Source organism: Myotis lucifugus, unplaced genomic scaffold (assembly GCF_000147115.1).
Source record: "Myotis lucifugus unplaced genomic scaffold, Myoluc2.0 scaffold_4, whole genome shotgun sequence".
NCBI lineage: Eukaryota > Metazoa > Chordata > Mammalia > Chiroptera > Vespertilionidae > Myotis > Myotis lucifugus.
Genome location: NW_005871052.1, coordinates 10,356,057 through 10,362,056, shown reverse-complemented (window position 1 = coordinate 10,362,056; position 6,000 = coordinate 10,356,057). Strand labels below are relative to the sequence as shown.

Below are 6,000 nucleotides of genomic sequence, written 5' to 3'. Positions count from 1 at the left end.
GGCTGCCCAGGTCCCAGGCTCAGGCATTACTCAGCACCAAACTCGCTGCCACTTCTCCTGGACCCCCCACTCTCCCCAGATTCCATAATTCTGCACCTTCTCCCATGCTCCAGCCACGGGTAAGTGTCTGTATCCGAAAGGTCCTATGCACTAGGCTCAATGAAGAAAGGCACAAGCCACAGAGGCCGGAGAGGCTGCACCTCTACGCGTTCCTCTCCTGCGGGCACTCTTCAGCCTTTACTGACTGTGGACCCAGATCTAGAATCCCCTGCCGATCAGCAGTTCTGCGTACCTTCTTTCCACTGTCCCTGTCCCAAGGGATACGGCTCAAGCTGGTGCCGTGTGGATTCCCTCTGATCCTCAGGGCTCAGAGGTCTGGCAGATTATCCTTCCCAGAGCCTTGATTTTACCTTTCTCCAGGAGTCCTCTGCCTTTCCTGGCTGCAAACTGTCTCCCAGCTGAATCTCCTTTGCCAATTTGGGCTGGATGTTACTAGTTTCACCTGCTCACCCTATCTGCTCCGGGACAAGGCACGGGACACGTCCGTCTATACCACCACCATTTTGTCTCTCCTCTTTAAGGTTATTATTGATAGGCACTCATTTATTATATTTTTTCTTTATACCTATGTCTTTCTCTTCTTTACCTATTTTTTCTTAAAGCAGTCCTTTTAACATTTCTTCTAAATGTTGGTTTGGTGGTAATGAACTCCTTTAGCCTTTTTTTTTTAATAAACAAAAGTCAAGTTTATTTGTTCATTTCTTGCATCTGAAGTACTCCTCAGTGACATCCTTTGCCTGAGACTCTTTGCCATAGTCCTTAACCACATGCAACTGCAACCAACCACTTTACGGGGTTTTTCCTCTCTGTCAATTTTACAGAGGCCTACCCATTCCCCTAGTTTGTTGTTGTCATCAACCTCAATTAGGTTGATTTGATGTTCAGCACAAAGCCTACCCCAACTTGACGTAATAGGCTCATCACAGTTGGATGCAACTACACAAAGGTGGGCTTGGCACTTATCTAAGGCTTGGGCAACTTCTCGAATTCCACCCGCTAGGTCATCATGGCTGAGGGCGGTCTTCAGCACCTCTTGTAAAGCAGTATTAATGTCCATTACTCCTTCAGCAGCAATTCCTTCCTTGGCCATGGCAATGGGTTATGAGTAGAGCCAAATCTTGAATGTACTCAAGCCCCCCCCCCCCCCCCCCCCCACGCCTGCGCAACTCCATGGCAGCAAAGAGCTGCTTTTTTTTTTTTTTTTTGGTCTGGGAAAGTCTTTATTTGGCCTTCAATTTTAAATAGCCTTGCTGGATAGAATGGTCTTGGTTGCAGGACCTTGCTCTTCATCACTTTGAATACTTCATGCCAATTTCTTCTGGCCTGAATTGTTTCTGTTGAGAACAAAGCTGACAGCCTTATGGGAACTCTTTTTCAGGTAACTCTCTCTCTAGCTCGCTGTCTTTAAGGTTCTCTCTTTGTCCTGAATCTTTGCCATTTTAACTATGATGTGTCTTTGTGTGGGTCTCTTTGGATTCATCTTGATTGGGACTCTGTGCTTCCCACACATGTGTGACTTTTTCTTCACCAGCTTAGGGAGGTTTTCACCCATTATTTATTCAAACAGGTTCTCAATCCCTTGCCCACTCTCTTTTCCTTCTGGTAATTCTATGATGTATATACTGTTATGCTTGATGTTGCCTCAGAGGTCCCTTAGAAATTCCTCATTTTTAAAATTATCTTTTCTTTTTCATTGTCTGCTTGGGTGCTTACTGTTATCTTCTGAATTGCTGATTCAATTCTCTGCATCATCTAATCTGCTGTTGATTCTTTCTAGTGTATTTTTTTATTTCAGGTATTGTATTTTTTAAAAAAGTTTTCACTGGTTATTTTTCATATTTTCCATGACATTTTTATTGCTTACTATATTTTTGTTTAAATACTCACTGAGATCATCCATTTTTCTTCTATGGTCCTTGAGCATTATTATAACCATTGTTTTAAACTCAGTATCTGGTATTTCAGTTGCTTCCATTTCATTTAATTCTTTTACTGGGGATTTCTCTTCTTTTATTTAGGGCATATTTCTTTGTCACCCCATTTTGCCTCTGTGTATAAGGTAGATCTGCTATGACTCTGAAGTTTGTTATAATGGTTTTATGATGAAGGTGTCTTGTTGGGCTCAGTGGCACAAACTTCTAGATCACCTGAACTCAGTGCTCCAGAAATGTTTCTTGTGGGTTATGTGCACACTTCTGTTGTAGTTGAGTCTTGAATGCTGCTGGCCCTTTTGTGGTTGGAGCTAACCATTTAGGCAGCCTGACTGACTATATGGGTAAACTTCGATGACCATATATGAGATGCTGTGCACGGTCTGCCCTTGAGTCAGAGTTTTTGCCAGTATGGTCTGGTGCCTGCCAGAATTTCTATTTTGGGTCTGCCATATGTGTGGCTAGTTGCATTGAGCTCTAGTGTCATCTGAAGCCCACCACTGTTTGTGTTGATTCTGGGTCCATTTAGGCCAGGTTCAGGTACAGATTAATTTCAGACATTGTGTGTTACCAGCTTTGGGCTAACTCTCTGGAGCTATCATGCTTTTCACTGTTTGTGGCTGTACCTACTGTGCCTGGAGGTGCATGGGAGTGGTCAATCTATGTACTAGAATAAGGGTCAGCTTTCTCTAGCTTAGAGCTGAGGGCTTATCTGCAAAAGGACTGAGGCTTCCTAAGGTCTGCCTCCACTTGTCAGCTACTCCTCTTCCCCATAAGGTTGCCTTGTCTTCTTTCAGACCTTTACAACGAAAGACTGTAGAGATCCCAGGCTGGCCACAAACCACAGCCCCTTCCACAGGTTGTGAGCTCAATAGAGTGGGACAACTGAAATAAGGAGGACATGTCTTGTGGGTCCCCTATTTTGGGTCTACCTTGTTGGCCACTCAATGAGTGGAAAGTGGTCCCTACTCCAGAGTCGAACTACTCAGTCTATGCCAGTTTCCAGGTTCCTCTGGGAGCCTTGCTTCAGGTTCAGGTTCAAAAGGCCATCAGTCCCCTCTGAAGGAGAAAGCTCAATAGGGCAGAGCCACAAGAGTTCAGGATGACAGATCAAAAGAGTCTTCCATTGGGGGTGATGTCAGCCTAGTCTGCAGGAGGGAAATAAGAACTTCATCCCAGCTCCAGACAATAGCCTCTGAGGGACTCACACTTTGAATGTTCCAGCTTTGACCCACTCTTGCTTTCCCTTGTGGAACTGAGCCCAGCTTAATGGGTTATCTGGTACTTGGCAGGGCTGATCCAATAGTCTCCCATTTGGGGCAGTGCCTTCAAACCTGTATGGAGGGGGATGGGAACTTCTTCCCCTTCCCAGGGTAGTGAGGGATAAGCTCTCAGAGGTGCCACCAATCCCCTGCTATATAGCCACACACTCCAGCACCCTCCTGTACTGTTCTCAGACAAAGGCTTACATGGGATGCATGCTCTGAAAGTCTCAGCTCTGCACAACACTCATCCCCCTTTGCAGCTGAACTCAGCAGGATGGGGCCAGCCAAGTGATTCAACAGGTGGGGGGATGGGTAAGCCCACACCACTGGTGGGCTTCGGAGGACACCAGAGCTCAGATATAATGATTGAGGTTTAGCTGTAAAGTCAGTCAGACAGTCTAAAATGTTAACTCCAATCACAAAAGGGCCAGCAGCATTCAAGACTCAACTACAACTGCTTGACGTGAGGGAGACCAGTCCTCATTCCAAAGCCAAACAGTTTAGTCACTGTCTGAATCTCTGACAAGAGTCTCTCCCAGAAAAATAGGGCCCCAAAAGTCACTGCTGGGTGCAGCCTGAAGACCCTTCCACAGGATCCAAGTATGGCAGAGTAGTCTCACCAACAGTTGAGGACCCAGCAGTGCAATCCCCAGTCTGGTGCTGTAACAATAGTAGTGCATGTCCTGGGAAAGGCACATCTGGGTCTCCTAGGCAGTCTGAATCACTACTAATTTTCACCACCATATGCAATATGGGATCCTCTTCCCATCTCTGTTCCTCTGGGTTGGCCATCCCTGTGTGGGGTTGAGACCCCATGCTCCTAGGGGGAGGGAATTTTTCAGCTGCCTTTGGCTTCTCAGCCACCACACCTAGGTTTGATGGCTAGTCCTTTATGCATCTCTGCCCTTCTTACCACTCTCTATGTGGCTTCTTTAAATCCTTGATTTCAGTTCAGCTAGCCTTCAGTTAGTTATTCAGGTTAATTGCTCTATAATTTAGTTGTATATCCAGTTTGGGGTTGAGAGCAGGTGAGTGTAGCTTCCACCTATTCTATAGCCATCGTGGAATCTCCAAACAATCTATTTTAGGAGGCAGTAACTTTAAGTTTAGCACACAGATTTTGGCATAATTTTGCATGATAATGTAATTGTCAGTGATTTTATTGTACTTTTTTTTGTTTTGCTTGGTATCTCTGGTGTCATTGGGACTTCTGTTGATCCCTGCCAGAGTCATTTATTTCTGGGTAGGAAAAATATATTATAGCTTGCTGTCCTAAAGAATGTGTTCTGGGTTGAGCAGCTTACTATGTTGAAATTTCCCTTGGGGTAGAGGAATCTGTAGCCTGTAGAGATAAAGAGCACCTTTTCTGGCCACTTGGTGTCAGAAGGGTTCCTCCTCAATCCCTGTTTCCATTGCCTCCAGACCACCCTGGGGTTATCACTAGGATTTCTGTTTGACCTTTGACTGCATTCTGCTTGGTTCATTGTTGGGAAGATGCCCAATTGCTCTGTTGCTTAGTTTTTCTCCAGGATGCCTACCTTTTTTTTTTCTTATATCTTTTTGAGTCCTTATATTGCTTCCTCTTTCATTATTTCTGGGGTGTATTTATCTTCAAGGAGAGATGAGTCTATGGAATCTTATCTGAATTGGAAGCCTAATTTATATTTTAAAAACATCACTTGTCTGCATGGAGAATCCATGATATTGGGTTAGAGTGAATGTGAAGAAAGTAAGCAGGAGGCTATAACACTAGTCCAGGTAACAGATGGCTGTGTTTTTAGACCGGGGTTGTAGCAATGAAGATAGAAACAAATGAATCAGTTAAAGGTATTTTTAGGTAAAACAAACAAGAATCACTAATGTGTTTGGAAATTTCTGGATTTAGCAATTAAATGGATATAAGTGTCACTTAATTGTCAAGAACTTCTCCTATATCCTCATTGGAAGCAAACCCTCCACAAAAAAATACATCTCTTTCTGAAATGCATGCAGGGGCTTGAGCCTACATCCCCCAATCTGGAGCAGTATTACATACTCAGAAGAAGTGTATCCCTATTCCACTTGCCTGTCCTTATCTCAGATTCATGACCAAGCTTACAACCTTCCAGATGAATGAAAATTATAACTATTATTGACTGGAATCCTCAGAGTATACTGGATTTTCAAAAATCTCCACATTAATAATGAGTCTAAAGAGTTCTGGTAATAAGTGCATTGAATATGCAATGGCTTAAAAAGTTTAGCAGTTGTCTTAACCAGTTTGGCTCAGTGGGTAGAGCGTTGGTCTGTGGACTGAAGGGTCCCAGGTTCGATTCTGGTCAAGGGCATGTACCTTGGTTGCGGGAACATCCCCAGTTGGGGGTGTGCAGGAGGCAGCTGATCGATGTTTCTCTCTCATCAATGTTTCTAACTCTCTATCCCTCTCCCTTCCTCTCTGTAAAAAAAAAAACAATAAAATATATTTTTTAAAAAAGTTTAACAGTTGATTTCATAACTAGCAATCCAAACCTTCCCTCACCTCCACCTCCTGCTATGTTCCTGATTTCCAGGAAAGCTCCACAGGAAGCCACTGACCACTATAAATCAAGATGAATGATAAGCTCTGTTCTGCATTTTTCTCTTAAAACTTCAACATTATATGGCAACTGAACACCAGCTTTGTGGGTTTCTACATTTGATGTGCAAGGGGGTTGGCTCCGAATATAGGAAAATTGGAGTCAATGTGGGCACAAAGGATGGAGATA

General features: G+C 43.9%; 1 pseudogene; it reads right to left on the bottom strand.

The window, feature by feature from the left end:
* Positions 1-755: 755 nt before the first annotated feature.
* LOC102428424 lies at positions 756-1,150 on the bottom strand (annotated as a pseudogene).
* Between the last annotated feature and the right edge of the window lie 4,850 nt (positions 1,151-6,000).